This window comes from Petaurus breviceps, unplaced genomic scaffold (assembly GCF_028583685.1).
Source record: "Petaurus breviceps papuanus isolate PSGF00001 unplaced genomic scaffold, PetGlider_PUasm1.0 66, whole genome shotgun sequence".
Taxonomy (NCBI): Eukaryota; Metazoa; Chordata; class Mammalia; order Diprotodontia; family Petauridae; genus Petaurus; species Petaurus breviceps.
In genome coordinates, this window is record NW_027186442.1 from 2,628,961 (window position 1) to 2,653,880 (window position 24,920).

General features: G+C 35.1%; 1 long non-coding RNA gene across 1 annotated transcript in view; it reads right to left on the reverse strand.

Moving 5' to 3' along the window:
- The window catches only part of LOC138173875 (uncharacterized), a 305,010-nt gene that overhangs the window by 45,138 nt on the left and 234,952 nt on the right, over positions 1-24,920 (reverse strand). Inside the window, exon 5 of the long non-coding RNA XR_011171555.1 lies at positions 22,934-23,055. This is a non-coding gene — a long non-coding RNA (uncharacterized lncRNA). The remainder of the gene's footprint in view (positions 1-22,933; positions 23,056-24,920) is intronic.

A 24,920-nucleotide genomic window follows, 5' to 3' on the forward strand; every position in this document is an offset into this window, starting at 1 on the left:
AGAGAGAGAGAGAGAGAGAGAGAGAGAGAGAGAGAGAGATGGATGGATGGATAGATATAGATATATTTATATATAGATATTGATGTAGATATAGATATCTTAAGAAAGTAGATTTTGTGGTAAATGAAGATTTTTTTATTACTTTCAAAATTCTTATGGTACATTTTATAGTTCCAAAAGTGCACATTAAAATTGGTATTCTGTTAACTCTGAATTTCTTTCGATGTCTTCTACCATTCAAATTTGTTTCTGAGTTACAATCAGTTCTATAACATATTCAGTCACAGCCTTCTCTTCAATATCTTTAATATTGATATATCTCAAATGTTTGAGTCCACTTTTTAAAAACGTGTTATCTTCATCAATTGATTCAATAATGTCAAATTCAAGTTCAAAACCTTTAACCTCTATCTTTCCTTGGAATGTATCAAGTATCTTAGACTTATTAAGTCCCAATGATATTTTGATATTGGTGGATAAAGATCCTAGTAGATGAAGAACTATTTAATATGGTTTTTTATGCCATCCATGTTGATTAAAACATTTTTATATCATCATAAAGAATAAGGGATTATGAAGATTTTTTTTAATTTGAGAACCCCACTTATTTCTATTTGAAAGAATCATACAGAATTTGACTATTTGCATAGAAAAAGTAACATTAAAAAAAGTTGTTTCTTACTTTTGTGTTTAGGGCATATTTTAAATAGGGAACATTGTTTATCTAGATAGCTATCAAATATTCTTGCATTCTTATAACATATGGGTGAATTTTATATGAAGCATTACCTCTGGACTTAGTGATCACTCACACAATCTCATTTTGAAGTCTTCCAGGGGGAAACTGCTACTTCAAATTCCTTATGGGAGATTGCACTCTGAACACTGTAACTTCTGAGCTCAACTAGCATGTTTCCCATAGGTAATTGCTCTCATATATCTAGGATAATATATTTATATGTAGAAAGCACTTAAATACCTGTGATTCCAACTCTTTCCATTTACAGAAGAGGAAATTCAAAGAGGTTCAAAAACTTTCCAGATGGCACACAATGAGAACTATTTAAATATTAAAATCACTAAATACATTTATAAATAGATGGGAGGGATAATAAATATGTAAAAAATAAATTGTTGTGCTATGGTAAAATTATTCCCAAATATTTTGTACACCTTGAGGATATTTTAAAAGGTACTTCTCCTTCAATTATTGTATATTATTATTATCATTACACATAGATGGTAATAGGTTTTTGTGGGTTGATTTTGTAACCTGATAACTTTTGGAAGCTTTTCACTGTCCTAATTAGGTTATATTTTTCTTTAGTAAACCATACTTATCAGCACAAAAATAAAATGTTTTAACTCTCTCTCTTTTTTTTTTGCCTTTTGAAGGGCAATTGGGGTTAAGTAACTTGCTCAAGGTTACATGGCTACTTTTTGTGTGTGTGTGTGTGTGTGGGTGTTGTGTCTGAGGCTGGAACTGAACACAGGTCCTTCTGACTCTGGGGCCGGCGCTTTACTCACTGTACCACCTAGCTGCCCCTAAATGTTTTAACTCTTTACTTATATCCATGCACTTAATTTTTTTTTCTTTTTGCTTATTGCTTTTCCTAGCAGTTGCTATTGTTAATGTTCATGTTTCCTCAGCATTGTTGGTATCTAACTGTGCATAGTAGGTTCTGATAATTTTTATGACTTGTAGATATTTTTAATTCATTTATAGATTTTCTGGTTTGGTTAGTCTTTTCAAAAGAATCAGGCTTCATTTTATCAATTATATAAACTTTTTAAAAATACTAATTTACTATTTTATACTATTTTTTTAATTTAATATTTATTATTTTATTACTTGTTTACTATTTTTCTCTAATTTTTAAAAATATTTTTGCTTATACTGTTTTTCTTTTTTTATGCTGGTTTTCTATATTGCTAAAAGCATATCAGTTCAATAACCTCTTAAATATTTCTTCCTCAGAGGACTGGTTTAATTGTCCTTATTCACTGTATTCAGAAATTTTGGCACATTGTCTTCTTATCATCATTTTTCACATTTAATCCTTTTGTTACTTAGGATTTGATTGTTAGGTCTTCACTTAAATCTTTATCCTTTGTTTCTGTTCCATCAACTAATCAATGTTTCATTGCTTGAAGGTCTATAAAGAATATGCTTAGTATTTCTAGTTTTTAAATTTACATTTTCCCCTAATTTCTCTGTGATCTAATATGTGCTATATATTTTTTTAATAAAATATATGGGAGAAACAAATGTAAATTCATTAAGAAATCTTTTAGTTCTAAATTTAGTTCTACATTATTTGGTTCTGAATTCTCAAACTTTTTTTTTTATTTTTGGAGGGCAGTTGGGGTTAATTGACTTGCCCAAAGTCACATGGCTAGTAAGTGTATTAAGTGTCTGAGGCCAAATTTGAACTCAGGTCTTCCTGACTCCAGGGTTGATCCTCTATTCACTGAGCCACCTAGCCACCCCACAAACTTTTTTTTTAATTTTATGATTTCCCTTTTATCTTCCTACTAGATTTGCCCAACTTAGAGAAAGAAATTATATTACCCCACTATTATAATTGTATTTTATCTATCTATCTGTATCTATCTTTTTTATAATTAAAAAAATAATTTAGAAGGTGTGTCATTTGGAGTGCTTAATTTTAATACTTATACCACTTGCTTATCTGTAAACAAAATGCAATTTCCTTCTTTATCTCTATTTGATCTTATGTCTACAATAACAGCATTGGTATTCTCTGTGATGTAGAAATTTAAAGCAAAGTTATATGCACTAAATTTGTTTTATATAAAGAAGCCATGAGTACAGAATTGAGTCAAAGTCTGTGATAATCAGTGAATATTACTATTGTCATTGTTGCTTTGGTTGCACCTTGCATTAGAAAATGGGAAAATCATCTGCAAACATATATCATTGTGAAATTTTGAGAGACAAACACACATACACACTTATGTGTGTACATGCATGTGTGTTGCTGTACATAATCAATGTTTCCAAAAAGGAACATTATTTTAATCTTTGGCTATGTCATTAGCTATATAATTATAATCACTGTGGGATACTTTGTCTATAGAATGGAGGGTGTTGATAATATGATATCTAAGATCACTTCCAACTTTAAATACAATTAAATATCAACTTATTTCTAAATTTTTTTCCACCTCTAAAGAATCATGATCATCATGTGTCATAAATTTTTTAACTGATAGAGTGATAGTGGCCTCTTCTGACCATATCCCAGAGAAAATAAGAGGGGTTCACCAGAATTCCAATTCCTATCTTTCCCTTCTGCTCAAAATGATTACACAAATTGACAGCTATCATGTGTTGCATAATGCTCCCAATTAATGGGCAGGTAAAATCACTGCACAGCTGTGAAATGACCTATCATTTTTTGAAGGGAAGTTACTGAAAAGGGAAAAGAAATTTTCAAATTGGTTCTTAGACAAAAGCTGGTAAAATTGGATATTTTCCAACATCATTATGCAATTTCAATTCTTCTCTGTGAGGAAAGGGAAATAGGAACTCCACATGTGCAGCACAGGGCAATTCAATCTCACAGGACTGAGCATGCAGATATGCTTAAAGGTGCAGATGGATAGGGGATAGGTTCCTAAACTGGGAGTCCAGTGAGGACCCAGCTTCCAGTCTGCTTACTCTAGTATGGCATGGATTTTATTATTTAGTGAGTTAAAATAAAGACTATCAAGGAGAAAAAATCAATATGACTTTTAAGATTATTGAATCCATCTGGGCAGCTTTTGGAAGCACTACTTTTGATAAGACAGCTAAGAAAACAGTTAAATTAACAAGGTGGTTGTTTTGGGGGAGCAATGTCAAAATTATTTTTCACAAATAAAAGCATAATTTTAGAGGTTCCTGAAAATTTTTGTATGTCTATAAAATATTTGGTTTTCATTTTATCTATATTCTTAGGATCATGGAATTAGAACTCAATGTAACCTTAGAGGCCGTCTAATAAAAAAATCATCCTCATTTTATAGATGAGGAACCAGAGGCTTAGAAAGGTTAAATATTTTCTCATGATCATACAGCTAGTACATATGAGAAACAATACTCAACTTTAAAATTATTGTCTCTTAGTCCAGTACTCTATACACTTTGCCATTGTGCATCTTTTCTAGAGGTCAAGATTTCTTACTTGTGCTAAATTTGGGTTTAGTTTTTTATTGTGTTTTTCTATTTTTGAATTTTTGTGTTTAGGCAATTTTTTTTCATTTTATTAATCCATATTTTCAAAGATATATTTTTCTTTTGAAGAATGTTTAATTTGCCTTTCCAAAATTTAAGTATGTTGTATCATTGTCATTATACTTCTTTACATGGCTTTAATTATTTCTTTGATTTGTTCTTTTCTTCATTCATTATCCAGAATGTCATTATCAAGGCCTCCATTATGTATGGTCCTTTTCCTATTATTCTTGTTACCGCATAATATTTTATTATGTAATTATATATGAAGGATGTGTTTAAAATTCATACTTAATGATAAGTCCTTTAGAAGTATCCTAAAACTGGGCTGGCCAGGTGGTGCAGTGAGTAAGAGCACTGGCCCCAGAGTCAGGATGACCTGGGATTGAATCTGGGTTCTGATACTTAGCACCACACCCAGAAATAACTGGCCACATAACCTTGAGCAAGTTGCTTAACCCCAATTGCTTTTAAAAAAAAGTATACTAAAACCTGACCAATTTTTGTTAAGATGATAAAATATGGCATTCTTACAAATTTATATATTCTTTAATTTTCTCATTCTGAAGATGTCAGTCTTTCCAGTATAACTTTTCCAATAGCACATCAACTTATTTTCTTTTTTTTATTTTTCTGTTGGCCTTATCCAGCAGAGAGTAGAATATTAATCTTTCCTGCAATTAATGTATTACTCTTCATGCCTTCCTGTAATTCAGCTATTTTTTTCATTATGCTTTTTGATGCTATGTCATTTTGAACATATGTGTTTTAATATGACATTGTTTCATTGTGGATATTACATATAAATTTAATGTAGTTTCTGTGTTTAACTCTACTGACATTGACAATTTTTATTTTTTCAGTTTGATAACAGGATTGCACTGACAGCTTCTTTGAATTGAATTCATTTTACAGATGAGGAAACTCACAATTGAAGAAGTTTAATAACTTGCCCAAGATAATTCAGATTTAAAGGCCATGGCAAGAAATTGAACCTTTTTTTTTTTTACTCCAAATCTAGTCATGTATAGTTAGATTCACATTTTTTTAATGGTCAAAAACTTGAGATAATTTATTTGCCTAGTTTTTTTTTAAATTCATAATCATACTTTAAACCTTTCTTCTGTATTTTTTTTTAATTTGGTGTGTTTGCAAGTCATCAGCTGTCTATGCTTAATAGTGCCTGGCATGCATTACTCCATTAATAAAGACCTGTTGATTGATCTACTCATCTATGCCTTTAAAAAATGTCACAAATTACTCTATTTTTTGGAGGCACACTTTTCTGCATTTATTTTTGCAAAATATGGTATTTTAGAATCACTCTTGTACTCCTCTTTGAAAAAATCATATTGCATTCTTTCCTCTTTTCACTCCTACCTCCATAGTAATCCTTTATAGACTCCTGGACCTGTTATCCTTTTCTCCTGACTACTTTCAAAATTCTTTGTTTAGCACTGAAATTCTGGAATTGGAGTTTCAAATGTTTCTTTTTTAATATCTAACAATTTAGACAACATTACTATTCAAAAAATATATTTTTTTAAAAGCAATTGGGGTTAAGTACCTTGCTCAAGATTACACGGCCAGTTATTTCTGGGTGTGGTGCTAAGTATCAGAGCCTGGGTTCGATCCCAGGTCATCCCGACTCTAAGGCCGGGGGTCTTACTCACTGTGCCACCTGGCTGCCCCTAAGCAATTGGGATTAAGTAACTTGCTCAAAGTTACACAGACAGGTGTTTCTGGGTGGGTGCTAAGTGTCTGAGCCCAGATTTGATTCCAGGTCATCCTGAATCTGGGGCCAGTGCTCTTACTCACTGTGCTACCTGGCCGCCTTCTCAAAAGTTTTAAGAACATTTTGGGTTCCATTTTCTTCAGTTTACCTTGCTTGCACACAGATTCTTGCATGTTGTCTCCCCCAATTAGAGTGTGAATTCCTTGAAAGCATGTACTCTTTCAAACTTTGTTTTCTTCCCCAACACTTAACATAGTATGTGACTCATTATAGGCATCTAATAAGTGCTAATGAACTCAACTTTATATTATATTTATTTTTGTTTTTAATTTATTGGATTTTGGGGCGGCCAGGTAGCACAGCGAGTAAGAGCACCGGCTCCAGTGTCAGGTTGACCTGGAGATCGAATCCCGGGCTCAGACACTTAGCACCCACCCAGAAACACCTGGCCGTGTAACCTTGAGCAAGTTACTTAACCCCAATTGCTTAGGGGTGGCCAGGTGGCTCAGAGAGTAAGAGCACCGGCTCCAGTGTCGGGATGACCTGGATCAAATCCGGGCTCAGATACTCAGCACCACACCCAGAAATGGCTGGCCATGTAACCTTGAGCAAGTTACTTAACCCCATTTGCTTTAAAAAAAAATTATTGTATTTTATGAAAATCCTACAATCTCTATGTTAACAACCTTACATTCTGTCTTTAAAGTCACTTTAGTTGGAAGAGTTAATGTTTTTTTTTCAAAGTAGCTAACTTTTATTCTTCTGCCAAATTTTATTTATCTTTGATATTTTTGTGTTTCATATCTGTCACTCTTTTTTTAGAGTCTTTAATAGTTTGACAAGGTTATATGTTATGTATCTTATGTCATCTACTCTGGTATTTGTTTTGATTATTTTTTCCAACCTAATTTCTGTAGTATTTTTAATAAATTAAATTTCCTTTTTGAAGTATTCTGGAATTTCTTGCCATTCCATAATTTCTGGAGAATGCTCATTTTTTTTCTTTAGGAGTTGTGGGACATTTTTAACTTAATTTTCAAATTATTATTATTATTATTATTATTATTATTATTATTATTATTATTGCTTTCTGCAGGGGGAAGGGCAGGACAATTGGGGTTAAGTGAGTTGCCCAAGGTCACACAACTAGTAAGTGTTAAGTGGCTAAGGCTGGATTTGAACTCGGGTCCTCCTGACTCCAGAGTTGGTGCTCTATTCACTGCACCACCTAGCTGCCCCAATTTTCGAAGTATTATGACACTTACTTCTTTTGAGTTTTTGCTCATTCTTTCTTTTGTCCTTTTGAATACCAATGTTATATGCTTGAGAACTAGATTTTAGTCTTTTAATTTTTGTTGTTTTGTTTTTCAGCCTTTTTCCTGTATTCCCAGTAACTTTTCTTTCTTCTGCTCTTAGGGCATCCACCTTTTAGTCTTGAGAATTTCTGTCCTCCTCTTCCTCGTGATAAGGTGCTAGCATCTCACTGGATCCCTGGCCAGAGTAAACTCTGTAGAGAGAGAACTGACTCCAACTAGTGTCCTTCCCCTTTATTACAAAAGCAACTTTTCAACTAGCTGGATTTGTGATAAAACATCTCTCCTTCACCTTTGTAACATTCTCTTTTCTTTACATGGCTCTTAAAAAAACAAACAAACAATATTTCCCCCTTGTCTGTTGTTGGAATAGGACTTTAGAATGAACCTCTACCATGAAAGCAGCATGCAGGGTCCAACTCAGCTGGACCTTGAAACATAAGCCTTTGAGGTTGTTTATACTGCCATCATCTGACACAAAGGCTATGCTCTTGTGGAGGATCAGTGGAATCTTCATGCATTTCAGGTTTCTAATGTTGTTTTCTGAGACTTTTTATCTTGTGGTGGTGTTTTTGTTATTCTCTCTTTTTAATTTATATTTAATTACTACAAATCTGTGACATATTTGGTTTTTATTTTGATGTTGTTAGATTGGGAAAGTTATATGGAAAACAATTCCTAGACCAGTTTGTATAGAATAACTCCTCTTCCTTGTGGAAATGAAAAAATTTGAGGGGTAGGGTTGGAGGGTGAAGGGTGCATGTGAAACTACATGCCACAGTCACATTACCTTGAAGATAATAAACACTTAATAAAAAACTTATTGGTGTTTTTATTCAGGAATTAAGTGACAGAGCCAGGACTTAGTAGAATACTGCAAGGAATACTATAAAGAATATTTGAGTTGGAGTCAAAAGTTCTGAGTGCAAACTATTTTTCAAGCCACTCTATTGCTGGGCAAATTCCTTTACCTGTCTGAATCTAGGGTAATAATATTACATCCACTAGCTACTTCATAGAGCTGTCACTTGGTAAACCTTATAGTTCAGTAAGTAATTATGCCTGCATGTTATTAAGTAAATTCAACATAACAAAAACTATACGATTTCAGAGGAAGAGGAAGTTACTTCTGAGGTGGGTGAGATCTGGAAAAACTTTATGGAAAAGTTTTATTTTGAGTTGGGCCTTGAAGTAGGGTTCACATCTCCATAAGGGAAAGTCTTTATGGGAAGGGAGAATGGTATAAATAAAAGCTATAGAAAGGAAAACATTAAGCATGAACACTGAGATAAAAGTATTCTTATTTGGCTGAAGTATAGCAAGACAAATCACAATATTCAGAAATGTAACTAAAATGGTTCTTTATGGAAAAAGTAGAATATCTTGAATGCCAGAAATGGGTGTTGAAATTTTATTTAGTAAATATTCTTGGCTATTGGTTGCCCCATTGTGACCACTGGTAGTCCCACTATTTTTTTTTTTTAAAGCAATCGGGTTTAAGTAACTTGCTCAAGGTTACACGGTCAGTTATTTCTGGGTATGGTGCTGAGCATCTGAGCCCGGATTTGATCCAGGTCATCCCGACACTGGATCCCATGCTCTTACTCACTGAGCCACCTGGCACCCCTAAGCAATTGGGCTTAAATAACTTGCTCAAGGTTACACGGCCAGGTGTTTCTGGGTGGGTGCTAAGTGTCTGAGCCCAGGATTCGATCTCCAGGTCAGTCTGACACTGGAGCCGGTGGTCTTACTCGCTGTGTTACCTAGCCGCCCCTCTACTATGTTTTACATGGCAGAGTTCCTTACTGTCATAACCCTACACTGACAGGCAAAAACAATTATTCCAGTCAATTCAGTTGATCTAGCTATTAAATTGAATGGAAGAAACATTTGTCAAGAACTTCTAATATTCCAGACATTATGCTGGATGCTAGTAATACAAAGGCAAAAAAATCAAGTATGTTGTGTTACGTATTTGCCAAAATTAAAGCAGTTGAACACTGCTTTTAGTTGTTTTCCAACCCTCATGTTCATGTATATTTCCTCAACAGATGGTGGCATGGACCAGGTAAACCTATTTGGAGGTTACAAGTGGGAAGATAAAGAGGACTTAGAGGAAGAAACCCCAACCCCCCCAAAAACCCCAAAGCCTAGAATTAGCCTTTGATTTTATGTCCTTAATCATAGCCTCAGGGGTATCACCACATTGCCCTCATCCCCACCCCCATAAAATTAGGTGACATAAGAAATATAATGAAAAGACAGGTTGGGGGAGGTGAGAAGAGAGGGGAGGGGATAGCAGATAGTACTTGCTAGATAAAATTACCAGCACAAATAGAAAGCATCCAGGCAGAAGATTTGACCAAAGTCTTAGAATCTGGTTTTCCTCCCTTCCCCTTTTGTTTCATCTGGAGTTAGGGGATGTGAGGCTTTAAGTCTCTCACATGCATCTTGGGAAAGTCAGGGGCCCACCCTCTGAAGTTGAGAATAAGAGTCTAGGACAGAGGCATTTAAACATAATGAAAAGGAAGACGCTAAAATAATTGTAAAGGAGGGACAGGGTCTGCGGACAAAAGGGGAGGTTAGATGAAAGATGGGAAAATAATACCCAAAGCTTGGGACCTTCATACATTACCACAGACACTAGAAACCTGTTGCCCAAGCTTCCTATCTGAATGAATAAACCAAAACATTTCTCTTCAGAAGTGACTGAAACTGACTTTGAATTTAAACATTAATGAACACTTGAAAAATGTATCTCAGTGATTCTTAAGCTAACAAATACTTATTTCTTTCTTTCATTTTTTTTTTTAAATTTGAGGCTCTTTATACTTATCCTGTCACTCATGCTAAGGCTCTGATCACTTATCTGGATAATTAAGCAGTATCAGCAAGGAACCAGATACCAGAAATTTGATATTAATCCATCCCTCTTAATAGTAAGGCAAAGCCACTGAGGTGGAACATAGCCGAGACTTCTTAATCCCTTTTACCAACATTTGGGCATCAGCACATAGCATTTATTTTCAAAACTGATTCAAAACATGCTATCAGAGGCTTAAACCAAATTTATGCTTTAAATCAAAGTATTTTAAGAAATTCTAAAATAGTAAAATTTTCTTCTGAGAATTTCTGACTAGTACATGCTTTTGCTAGTGGGCATAGGGCATATTGTGGTATATAGGGAAGATATTGGTGGACTAGGGCTCAGGAGCTCAAAGTTCAAATCTTAGCTATAAATGATTTCTTTATGAGGACTAATAATTAAACATTTTGTATTTCACAGCCTGATCGATGCTAAATGTTCTCTGAGTCTCTGTGTCTTGTGTATGTCTCCTCTATGTCTCTCTTTCTCTTTTTTGTGTTTCTGCTTCTCTCTGTGTCTCTGCCTCTCTCTGTCACTGTTTCCATCTCTCCACACCTCAATCTCTGTCTCTATCTCTGTCTTTCTATCTCTGTCTCCTTCTCCATCTCTGTCTCTCTCTGTGTCTCTCTCAGTCTCTGTCTATCTGTCTTTCTCTCTCTCTGTCTCTTTGACTCTGTCTCTCTGTTTCTGTCTCTCTCTGTCTCTCTCTGTTTCTCTCTCTGTCTTTTTGTCTCTGTCTCTCTGTCTCTCTCTGTTTCTCTCTCTGTCTCTCTCTTGTATCTCTCTCTGTCTCTGTCTGTCTGTCTGTCTGTCTGTCTGTCTGTCTCTCTCTCTCTCTCTCTCTCTCTCTCTCTGTCTCTCTCTCACTATTTCCTGTACAATCACTCTAGTAGGATTTACCTTTCTGCAGGACCATATCTAGGATATTAGCTTCATAGATGAGAAGAGTAGAACCATAAATCTAGAAAGTGGTTCCAAGTGCAAAGTGTAAGGGAACTGATGTGAGAGGACAACTAGGCACAATTTGATCTGCCAGAGAGCAGAGATGAAACTGGGGTAGACTGGAACTGGAACCTAACAGTCTATAACAGAGAACTTTTTAATATGCCTTTCTACAAAGAAGTACCACTGAATTTCACAAAACTCCTTTCTCTTTGGCTTATCATTAATTATTTTTGGAAGAAGTCATTTTCTTACTAATAGCTTACATTTCTCATGAAAACTGCCTGTTCTTGCCCTTTCATAATTTACCAGGAAGTAAATGTTTTTTCATATATAGTTGTATCAATTCTCTATAAATTTACTATCCACCTATCCAACTATCTCCCAGATTTATGAGAATAAAATGAAATGTTAATTGTAAAGGACTTAGCACAGCACCCGGCACATAGTAAGTACTATATAAATGTTATTGTTATTGTTGTTTTCTAGCATATTAGACCTTTAGCATAGAAATTTTATTTTTAAAAAATTCCTTGTTAATTGTTTCCCTGCTAATTAGCATTAATTAGTAATTACATGAAAGATAATAACAATAAAGACAAAACAGAAAAAAAATTATGAAATACAGCTAAAGCAATACTCAGAGGAAAAAAAGAATCTCAAGAAAAATATACCTTAACAAAGAAAATAGGATACCTAAAAGACTATAAAATAGCTCAACGAAACCTTTTTTTAAAAAAAAGATAAACAAAATCAATAGCTCTTCAAACAGACTTAAAAGGAGAGAAACTAATTTAATGAAAAATGAACAAATTAGGGGCAGCTAGGTGGCACAGTGAATAGAGCACCGACCCTGGAGTCAGGAGGATCTGAGGTCAAATCCGGGGTAAGATGCTTAACACAAAAACTATCCATGAATGAAGAAAATGAACAAATTAAAATCAAAACACATCAAGAAGAAATGAATAAAATTATCAAACCTACTCTGTGTTGTTATAGGCCAATAAAATTGAGATAGTTCTAATACCAAAAATGGGGGGGGGGGAATACAAATAAAGAGAATATTTAACAAATTCAATTCAGAAATTTCAAATAATATTTTGGCAAAAAATTTGTGTCTTTTTAACCAACAAAATTCAACATGACTGAATTGAATTTACCAGGAACTCAAGGATGTTCAGCATTAAGAAAAAAATGAATATAATTGATCATATTCAAAGGAAAAAAAATGAAAAGGGGCTGCTAGGTGGCACAGTGAATAGAGTACCAGCCTTAGTGTCAGGAGGACCTGAGTTCAAATTCATCCTCAGACACTTAACACTTACTAGCAGTGTGGCCTTGGGCAAGCCACTTAACCCCAATTGACCTGCATTCCCCCTCCAAAAAGCAAAGAAAAAAAAAACAAACCAAAAAAATTAAAAACATCCCAAAACATATAAATTAGATTAGATTAGATTAGATATAAGTGAAAGCCTTTGACAAAATGAAACACATGCTACAAAAACCCTATGTAATATGAGCATAGAGGATTTCTTTTAAATATAATAAAAACCATCTAAAACCAAAAACAAATAATATATGAAATGAAAAAAACACTAAAAGTCTTCCTAATAAATTCAGGATTAAAGCAAGGATTCCCCTCTTATCCTTTATTCAATATCATTCTAGAAATGCTAGTAATAGCAATGTCAAAGAAAATAAACACATAAAGATTGGAGTGGGGATGATGAAAAGAATCTTATGCTTAGGGTTCTCTGTCATCTTCAGATCATTGTGGAATTTTTTTTTTCTAATTTATCCTTCAGGGAATGCAATAGTCATTGTCCTGATATTGTTTAGCAAAAACCTCTGTGCTCAGAATCACACCCCAACTCTGTCACTAGTTTAGTGCATCCACTCTGCTGGGCAAAAGTGCTGAAAGTCTAAACTCTTCATGGTTCTCAGAGAGTTTCAATATTTAATTCCTCAATTAATTACTCCTTCCTGTGGGGTAGCACAAACTTCCCAAAAGTTGTGACTACCTGGATTTACTACAAGAATAGAATAAATTCTCAAGTCTCTACCTTGAGCAAATTTTAGGTCTCCCCTGAGTTTACTCTCTTTCAATGAGTCCAGGTCACCTGACCTTGACGGAATTAAATCATATCCCTGCAATTACTGACAAGCATGCTTGGCTACTCTACGCATTGCAGTACTTTGCTCTTGGCATGGAAGCAAGAAAAATCACATAACAACATATAAAAGTAATAAAATGCATGTAATAAAACATGTCACATCTTTCCATCCTCTGTTTCTGACTTACATCTGGACCTAGAACCAGCATTCTCCCACCTAGGGACTGGGAGTCCTGATTGATGATAATTCCCCCTCTAACTAAAATGCAGAAATCTGTTCTCTGGAGATTGTCATACCATTCCATCTTACTCCAAAATCTGCCTATTATGCTGATCCCACACCAGTCTCAATACTTGTTTCCACTCTGGGGTCTTGGTCTCCTTATCAATATCAAATTTGACATAGACCCTAGAATAATGCTTTCTGACAATTTTTAGGCTATGTCACTAAGAGCACACTTTTTACTCTCTTCTCCTTCCAATTTCTCAATTTCCCTCTTTACCTCTGGATCCAATTATCAAATCACCACTATAATTCTCAGAAAGGACATGCCATCAGTTGGCCTATGATTCCACCTATTATCCCTCATCAAATGCCTCACAAAAATGATACTTCCCTATGCATGTAGCCTTCTCCTAATTTGATATAAACTCCCTGAGAGTAAGAACTGTTTTTTTTTTTATCATTGCATACCTAGCACCTAGCACAATGCCTTGCAAATGATAAGTATGGAATATTTATTAATTCCTTCATTCATTTATCTATCTATTTCTGTTTTGTTTTGTTTTTTTCAAATGCTAGGCTGCATCACCACATTTTATCCAATATCCATGCAATCCCCAAACAATACTCTCACCTCTTTGCATCTAGGTGTTCTAAATAAATCCACAACTTGCTCACGTCCTTTGGGGCTGTGGGTGGGCAGAGGAATATAGGCAATATAATATCATTCAAAAGGACTGATAGATGTACACATCCAACAGGACTCATCATCAGATGAAGTTTAAGGAACTCTTGACCTGGAGACTGTCTGAGATGAAGGTTTAGGAGCTGGTTTACAAATTAGAACTTTTGGTGTTTTCCCTGGTTTCAAGTATCCTGCTAATTCCAGGGAATTCACACTACTTCTTATTTTTTTTTTTTTTAGTAGGAGTAGGCAAGGGCTGACCAGGTAAAGAGAAAAACTTTCTACTAGGTTTTCCATCTTACCTCTTCAGTATCTCTTCCCTCCTGCTATCTCTGACCACAGGAACTTAAGTTGCCCTTACCAGTAGTTAAGGTTTATGTCATACCTTCTCTATTCCTTTAGCTCTGTGACCAGGTGACACATAAAATCCATCCTTCAGGCCCTTCAAAGTGTCTTTGCTTCCATTTTCACTTTCTGTATGTGCTTTTGAATCACGTCATTGGTCAATGAATTCCTAATAATCTACATTAGCCTATTTAAACAGCTTTGATATTTATTTTTCTCATAGAAATTATTTTTGTTTGTGTCTTCAAACATTCTATATTGCAGACTTTCCATCTGTTCTGGTAGTATTTGCTCTATAGAAATTTAGACCATGAGATCATAGATAAATTTTCAAAAACTGTGCTATTAGCTTAGGTGAATTTCAGACTGTGCTTGACATACCTTTTCTTCATTATTATAAATTCTACAATGGAGTGTACATACTTTTTCCCCCAAATTCCAATCATTCCCATTATTCCTATTTAAGCAATGCTGCCTTCTTGATCAGAAGCAGGTCCAAAATAGCATTTCTCCTTGTCACTGCCTTCACTTTTATGATAGATAAAAATATTATTAAGGTAAGAATTTATTATGTGCTTTACTTTCAGTAGAGAGAGTTGCAGCTGATATTTGGAAAATCGAAGAATTATATCATGACTATATAATACCTCTGTGACAGGCTATCTGTTCCCGGAAGTCTAACCATACCTTCCTCTCTTTTGATGTCTATCACATATCCTAGTGGCAGTATTTTTGTCTGTATATCCACTATTCTTTATTCAAATTTTCTCTAATTTTTAAATTTCCTCACATATCACTATCTTCTTAATATAGAGAGCTACTCCTCTCAATTTTTTTTCTCATAATTATCTTGTTCATTTTGAACATGGTGTATTCTTGTGGAGCTATAGCCAGTCATCGCCACCATTCTACAAAGTTTCAGTGATGTCTGTAAGGTCACTTTGGCCTTTTTGTATGAAGATCTCTAGTTCACCTTATTCATGACTCATACTTGGTGCATTTGTCTATTTATATATCAGGTCATGGATATTATGACTGGTTCCTTTTTTAATTTTGTCTCCCATGAATTTCTAGGCACCTCTACTACCATTCTTTTTCCTACATTTTAGTCCTTTTCTACATTATCTAGATTGTTCTTTTTAAGTAGTTTTCTCTCTCCCCATTTGCCTACTTTCTTTTTTTAGTTTAGATTCCCTTTAAGTAAAATCTCAACCACCAAATAAATTAATTTCACTGTGCTTATTAGATTTTCAATCATTAGCTAATAATCTCTCATTGCTAATATTTATGGCATAATCCAGAAATCCAAAACTCATTCCAGATATCATCACCTTAACCAGTTAATTGCTTCTCCAATCTGACTTTCGCTTCTGAAGCTGAATCAAACAACCAATATGCACATGGTTGACGGGTACGTGCTAGCAGATGGAGAGAACAAGAGAATCACAGCTACTTATGGGGGATGATCTGGGCAGAAATCTATTGCCTGCCTGAAAATGATCTCTTCTTCAATTTTGTTCTAATATATTTTGTCTAGATCTCTTTTGCCCATGTTACATTCTAAATTGCATCATAGTTACTTGCACATGTCTTCTCTTTCTTTTTAGACTGTTTAATTCTCCAAATGTAGGGATCATGTTGTCTTTATTCCCTCAGTGTCTGGTGTGCAACTTTGCACATAGAAGCTACATGGATGATTGTTGAATAAAATTGAACTAAATAACACTGAACAATGAGAAGGAAAATAAAGCATATTATGTCATTCTAATTCCAAACTTAGAAAGATTTTGAGAAAGTTCTCTTCTCACAAAACTCTTGGACCTGGAGTTAGTTGTTCTGAAATGACTGGTTTTAGTTCTGAAATGACTGGGCTAATAAACTGCCACTGATTTTTTTTTTCCATTGGATTTCCCAGGTCATTAAGGTTTCTCCCCCTTTTGCCCACTGAATTGACTTAATATATGATTGTTTTGTTATTATGGATCCACTGCCTATGCAAGGTAGAGGAATGAATCATTAACAAAAGTGACACAAAAATGTTAGATTTAGAGGTGGAAGACAGCTCAGATGATAGCTCATTTTTCCTATGATCCAGAGAGATTAAGTGATACATATGGTCAAAATAACACAGCCACTAAGTAGCAAAGCTAGAAGCTGAACTCATGATAGTTAAGCCCAAATTTGATATTCTTTCTATTGTACCACACGGTACATACAGAATTCCTCCTCTACTATACTTGATATTATGCTTTTTTTTTCATTTTATGAGAATAAAATCTATATTTTTGCTTTTTAACAATTACAAAAAGGAGACAGGATAAGTATTATGACAGTTGAAAGAATACTGGAATCATATCAGAAGATGGTGTTTAAGTACCAACTCTAACATTTATTAGAGGTGTGATTGGTGGAAAGTGAATTTATCTATCTCTGCATCAGTTATGCTACCTGAAAAGTGAGGAAAAATATCTGAATTAACTATTTTCCTGGTTTAGTGAAAAGAAAGTGATTCATAAAGCATAAAACAATGGAGTAAATTTCTTATTATTGTTATTTATATTGTGATGTTATATTTTGCTTGCTCAGTAAGACACTACTTTTGGACTTTTCTAAACTGTTTTCTAAATACCTAAATATCTGTCTACTTTTTGCTGCCATATTCCAAAAACCTACTGAGATTTCTTCTTACTGCACTTGTACAGTACCTTTCTAAATAGTCCAGCCTACTTTTATGAATCTGTATAGGTGATAGGGACCCAGCCACAGTTTTGTTCTGAGAAAAATGAGGAGTAGTTTCATGATCTCAGATATCCCTGACAGCTCTAAAAAATACAATCCTATAATCCCTCTCCAAACTAGATTTTCAGTTAACCAATGAATCTTGAAACTGACAACCTTCCTTCTCTTTTACTCTTTTGAATCTACTTGGAATCCCAGCATCTCAGTATTAGCAGGGACCTCCAAATTATATCAGAAAAGAAGCAATCTCTTCTACAACTTCCCAAAACAAATGGACATGGAGGTAGATGTTGCACAAAAACTTATAATGAAGTTCTGCCTGTCACTTTACAAGGCTGCCCATTCAGCTTTGGGGCTGTTGTATTAGTAAGCCTTTCCTTTATTTCAAGAATAAATCTTCCTCTCTGCAATGTTTCCTGCATCTACCCCCTTGAACTAAGGTGAAAAAAGTTCTCTTCCCCATGACAATCCTTCAAGAATTTGAAAAAAAAACCTGCTGTTTTACTCCTTTAGGCTAAATATCCCTACTTTCTGCATTTAATCTTCATGTAGCACAATGTCTGCTACCTTCATCACTTGGTTAGCCTCCTTTGAATCTACTTCCATTTTTTCAATTTTTTCCCAAAATATGACACCCATAATTCAGCAGAATAAGTTCTAACCACATGACAATCACTTCCTTTCTCTTTGGACACACATCTGTCTTAGTGCAATATACAATTTTATTAACTTTTCCGATAGTCACATCACAATTTTGATTCGTATTGTTCTACTCCACTGAAACCACTGAATTCAATCTAAATAATTACCTAGTCCTATACTTAGTTGATTTTTTGGACCTAAGTGCATTTATCCTTATTACATTTCCACTTGTTTATATTTGGCCCATTCTTCCAGTCTACAAAGGTGTTTTTGAACTACATATCACTGAACATATTAGATCTATTCATATCAAATGCAGATTCCATAAGCCTGACACCAAAATTTCTGAGTAATTGATTAAAATATTATTGAGCAACAGAGAACCAAAGAATGATTTCTGGGTCATTAGAAATTATTCTCAAAAGTAGAAATTGTTTAATTCGTTACTACTCTTTGGATCCAGTCCTTCAACCTGTTTCAAATACATGACACTAATCCAACCCACAGGGAGTTGGATTAGTGACATAGTAGATAGAGTGGCAGGCTTAGAGTCGGCTAGACTCATCTTCCTGAGTCCAAATCTGGCCTCAGACACTTACTCTCTGTTAATGCTGGGCAAGTTACTTCTCAGCATTAAGGACAGCCTGAGAAAATACTCAGGACCAAGAGATGGAATGTCTTGTTTTTGGAACATCAAAGGGGCCAGTATCACTAGAACAAAGAGTACCAGTCAGAAAGTAAGGTATAAAAAGACAAGAAAGGCGAAAGTGGGCTAGGTAATGAAGATCTGACTGCCAAATAAAGCATTTTGTGTTTGATCCTAGAGATGATAAAGAATCACTGGAGTTCATTGAGAAGAGGGGAGAAATGGTCAGATCTGTGCTTTAAGAAAACCAATTTGTTAACTGACTGGAAGATGGATCAGAGTTGAAAGAGATTTGAAACACACCAATTCCGTAATGGTAATTGTCTAAGTGTGAGGTGCTAAGAAACTACCATGAGGTGTTGGCAGTATTAGAAGAGAGAAGGGTTTACATTTGAGAGATGTTGAAAAGTTAAGTTGACAAGTGTAGGCAACAGACTGTATATGGAAGAATGAGAGATAGTGGAGAACAAAAGATAATACCTAGGTTATAAGCATGGAGAGGTGGAAGGATGGTCATGCCCTTGACAATAACAGGGAAATTTAGAAGAGGGGGAGGAGTTAGGGGAAAAGATAATAATGTTAGTTTTGAAAAGGTTGATCACTTCTACCTAAGAGAAATTTTGATGTTATATAGAAGTTGTGTTGTTCTGAGCATGGTTTTCTGAATTTCAACAGGTAAAAGTGCAAAGAGGTAGCAGGTATTTTCAGAGAAGGGAATGGTTTGATTTCATGTACTTTGTACAAATTTCTATGCTAGGTTACCAGGGATAATTAGGTGAATAAAATATGGAATTTTTCTTTTAAAAAATCACAGTTTAATTGACAAAACAAAGAACCCACGTATAAGAACCAACATTATAAGGCTGGGCACAGTAAGTGATAAATAAGTTACACAGACAGTAAGGTCAGAAGAAGGAGAAAATGACCATGTGCTAGGGTGATCACTGAAGATTTTACAGAGGAAACAGGGAAAAAAGAACAGGTAGGAATTGAACTGACTATTCAAGATAGGGTAGAACAATTGCACTAAGGAGAGAATAAGAGAGAGGACATTATGGGTTAGAGGAATAATATGAGCAATAGTTTGTCTAGAGGAGAAGGCTCATAGGATTTAGAGCTAGATGGAAATGTGAAAATACTCTAAGGTATCCTTATTTTTGAAGAGGAGGAACATTCCAGAATAGTGGCAACACGGGTTATACAGGTAGTAAGTAGCAGAGCCAAGATTTTTATAAGACATTACTGGGAAGAGGCATAATAAAATAGGTTATAAACTTTGGATGTGAAGGACCCTTAATCTTAATAATAGCAACGTAGGATTGTATAGCATTTTAATACATACAAAGTACTTTCCTCACAACACTCTTGTCAGATAAGCTTTGCACTTAGTATCTTTCTCATTATATACTTAAGACAGCTGTTGCTCAGAGAGGTTAAAAATTTGTCTATCATGTCTAAGCTAGTAATGATGATGGTGGTGCTGATGATGATGATGATAACTAACATTTATATTGTGTTTTAATGTTTACAAAGTGCTTTACAAATATTTATTTATTTATAAATTAATCCTGGGAGATGGGTGCTATTATTACCCACATTACATTTTACTGATTGAGAAGCTGAGGCATACAGCAGGTAAGTGACTTACACAGAGTCACATACCAAGAAGTATCTGAAGGTAGATTCAAGCTTAGTTCTTATCAATTCTAAGCCCAACAATATGCCGACTTTGGCACCTAACTGACTCTTAAGACTTTAAGTGGGACAGCTAAAATTTGAACCCAGGTCTTCTGGGTTATATCACACTCTCTCTAATATCAGGAAAAGGAATTGGAGCTTTGACCTTTAGCCACTGGATATATGACTGTATTTTATTATGGTTCTATGGTCTCCCAGTTGCCTTCCCATCCTTCCCTCTCCCCACAGGAAGGAAAGAAAGCTTCCATAACAAAACAACTATTGTTCCATAGTAATTCTCTTTCTGCATTCCTCATCTGAAGGGAGGTGCATGCTGTAAATGTTTGGGGGTGGGGTGAGGTGAGGGTTTTATCACTTTATTTATAAAATAATTAGCATGAAATTTCTCTGACAAGGAGAGGGAGTGTGTAGGCAGCCAACAGAGGTGCTGCCTTTACCTCTACGTTTTTTTTTATTTGTACAAAAACAGAAAAATGTTTTTACAGGGTAGGCCAATAGTGCCACTGAGACTGAATTAGAGCATCCTTAATTAATATGTCAGAATATAAGAAATGATGAAAATATGTATAATTAAATTCATGTACTAAAAAAAGGATTCTCAAATATGACTAAAATAGCAGTCCTGGCATTTTTATTTCTTCTGCTTTCAAACAATAATAATATAAGTAGTAGTGGTGGTGGGGGTAATAAATGGAGAAATGTCAGTGTCCTGGCAGCTCCATTAGGTGCTGACCTCAAAGGGGTAGCAGGGTGCTAAGCCTGACAGGTTGGCTCCCCTTCCCCAAATTAGACACAAAGAGTTGAGATTAAAAATTCTCTCCAATTTGGATGACTGGCTGCCTTATTTTCATACTAATGCCCTGGGACTGTATATGACAGCTGGGCATGTTGGTTACCATATAAGCACATGCAATGAGAGAAAGATGTTCAAGACAGGTGTTGGGAAGATATAGCATTGTGAATAAATATACATTTATATTAGGGGGAGGGATAGCTACTTATGTATTTATTTGCTAGCTTTTTACATATTTATTTACTTGCTTCCTCTATGTACCAAAGGTGTCCCTAGGTGGTACCCTGGGGACACACAAGACAATTAAACTGCAGGCAAGAAAAACATACATAGATCCCTCTCCTGTGTCCCAAAAGGAATTCTTTCCCAAAGCCCCTATAGGTCCCTCTGGAGATACTTTCCCTCTTTTGGCTAAGTCCCAGGGCGGGGGGGGGAAAGGGTCTGTTTTGTTTTGTTTTTTTTTTCATTGCCACCAATTTCACAATTTCGCAGCTTGCTCAGGCTTCCTCAGACCCACAGGAAATGTAAAGCCTAGGAGTGAAGGGACCATCTCCCATGGAGGTTAGGGAAGACAAGGAGGGACTTGATATTGCTAGATAGTTCTTAAGATTTAACCATTTACTATTTTTCTTTCCTGAGTGGTATTTTTGTCCAAAAAAAAAAACAAACCACAAACCCCAAAATCATAAAAAGTCAAAATTTGTTTTCATGTGTAATAGAGAAAACATGAAATGAAAACATTCTTTAAAAAAATACTGAACCCCCCCCACAAGCCCATTTGTCACATCAACTCTGAAGAGCAGCTAATTCTCACTATCCTAGAAGCCAGCCAAAAAAGACCTTTTCCTGAATAATTTCCAAGTTCTTCCTTCTTACTGTGATCTTCCTTGACCTGTAGAACAATGAAATCAATGTGGTGTGTGTGAGGAGGGGTAGAATGGGGTAAGATTAGGAGATAGGAGACTGAGCCTTTAGTCTTGCCTTTGACATTCATCTAACATGTGATATCAGGCAATTAACATTGTTTTTCTGGACGTCATTTTCTTTATCATTAAAATAAGTTTGTCTCACAAAATTCTGTTGAATTGTTGAATGAATAAATAAATTTCAGTTCATAACATATATGTCTAAATAATCTACTTTAGGCATGGAATAAAATAAATATAGAGGCAGTTATACTTGTCCCAATCAATGAAATAACACATTGTCTACACTGCTTATTTAGCATGACACAATGTAGTCTGTTTTCTGAAATATATATATATATATATATACACACACACACATTTATATATATATATATATATATATATATATGTCTTCTCTCCACAACTGTACTATATTTCAGTTCAATTCAACAAACCTCAATTAAATCTATTTAATGAATGGTACAATTTGCTGGGTGTTGGTAGAGATAAAAAAAATATGACATGTCTCATTCAGCTTATAGTCTGATGGGGATAGTAAACATGCATACATACATACAAACATAGATACAAGCAAATATTGTATACAATGGTATATTATGTGTTATATATTAAAGAAATTCAAAGGAAAATGTTATGTAAGTTTTGATAAGGGAAAAGTTGTTGCTAACTAGGAGAATCGGGGAAGACTTCCTAGACAAGTTCTAATTTAAGTTGGGCTTTAAGAGATAGGTAAGTACTCAATGGATAGCTAGGTGGCACAGTGGATAGAATGTCAGGGCTAGAGTTGGAAAGATTAATCTTCCTGAGTTCAAATCCTGCCTTGGCCACTTACTAGCTGTGTGACCCAAAACCAGTCTCTTAACACTATTTGCCTTAGTTTCCTCATATGTAAAATGAACTGGAGAATAAAATGGCAAACCACTCTAGTATCTTTGCCAAGAAAAGCCCAAATGGGGTCATGAAGAATTGGACAATGCTGAAAAACCACTGAAGTAGAATCCAATAAGAAAAGAAATTACTCACCAAGAACATTATTTTGAATACTTTGCTGAATCTATGGTGCCATCACAGTGGATGCTCCCTCCAACAGTGCGGATTATAATTCATTCCTGTTTTCTCATCCTGTTTAATTCTCATATCCTCCACTAGAAGTGCACAAGATAATATTATGTGTTAGAACTTTTTCTTATCTAAAATAAACTAATAAAAATACATAAGTATTTGTCTCACCATAAAATGACACATTTAAAATTCATTTTTTAAATCAATTTGGTAGAATAATATGATTGCTTTCAGAAATGGAGTGGACCTTAGAGGCTATTATTCTAATTCCCTCATTTTATATATGAGGAAACTAAAGACAAAGAGATTAAATAAATTGCTGGAGATCACATAAGGAATAAGTGGCAGATCTAGTACTTGAATCTAGATCCTCTGGTTCTAGATCATGGATTCTTTTACACTGTAATCTGCTGCCTTTCAAGGGGAGAAAGAAAAAGAAAGTCCTCAGAAAGAATATATGTAATGGAGATAGCACACTGGTTTCTCTAATTATTAATCTTTGGGATTATCTAATTCGATTCTTTAGTTTTATAGATGTGGAAACTGAGGCCCACAGAGGCTCAGTAGCATACACAACTTGCCCCATCCTCTCTATTTTACTACTACCACACTTGTACAAACCCTCACTTCCATTTACCTTCCAGGCTGACTGCAACAGCTTTTGCTACCTCCATACTTCCTCTCTTTACCACAACCCCTCCAGCATCCTTTATAATGCCAGTTTTATCTTTATGCATAGATTTAGTAATGATCCCACTTACCAATGTCACAGTAGAACTGCAACTTATAGGTAATTTAATTCAAACTTCTAATTTCACAGAGAAGATTATTGAGTACCACAGAAGTTCAGTAATTTTCCTAGTGTCACTCAGCTCTTCAGTTAGGACTAAAAGACAGACTTTCTAGACTTACACCTTTTACACTAAAGTTAGGACAATAACTCTGTATAACAATTAAAATGACACTTGCCCGTAAAAACAATCCTTAAACAGTAGTGACTGGGAATTTATATGAAGAAAATGGGTGTCTTTGTAGGGTGGAGGTCACTGTCTATTTCCTCCTACATAGAGTCAATTATGGCTTTGAGGCAAGGCATGTTCTCCATGGACTAATCAGAATGTTTTAGATTTCCCAGGTTTTCAAAGTAACTCCAGGGTTTGGGATGTGTCCAGGGACTGTAGAAGATGGAAGTTTTTACCTGAAGGGCAGTTTTAGGCAGGTAAGTGGCCTGTTTAGATGGTGGACCAGATGCTAGTGGACAGGTGTTCTCACCACAGCTTTCCCACCTCATTCCCAGGGCACAGAACTGTTAGGAGAAGAGGCAATTGACTGTTTTCCCACAAGTATGTCCCTTTTTGCCTTGCGAAACTCAAGTCCTGTGGTCTGGAGAGTATGAGGAAGGCAAACTGCCCAGCTGATATCTGCTGTAATGCAGAGAAGGAAGATGGCTCAATATTTTTAACAGAGAAATTAAGAGCAGCTTCCATGACTGATGCTCACCTTTCTGTTGAAATTTAAATTTTGTGATATGTTTTTCTCACAATTTTATGTAACAGGATGATAGACTTTAGAACTGTGGGCAGGGGGTGGACTTTAGAGGTAACTTAATTAACTTTCTCCTTGTCCTCTACCAGATCCTACTTTAATGTTGTTTTAAGGCTTGGAAATTAATCTGGCTTGTTGAAACAGACTACATGTAGGTTCTAAGATCACAAAATTTTGACCATATCCAAAGTCCTATGATAGATTGTCTGTTACTCAAAGTATTCTCAGGCCAATTGTCCAAAAATCATCCTGGATAATATTGGAGACGCATCACCAGGTTGATCACAGGTTGAAGAATTTGTGAGTACAGCAGGTCTGCTAAGACCATTGAGAGATCATGGTGCAGTCTAGAGAGAGGATTATAGCCTATCTCTGATACTTACTACCTGTGTGACCCTAGGCA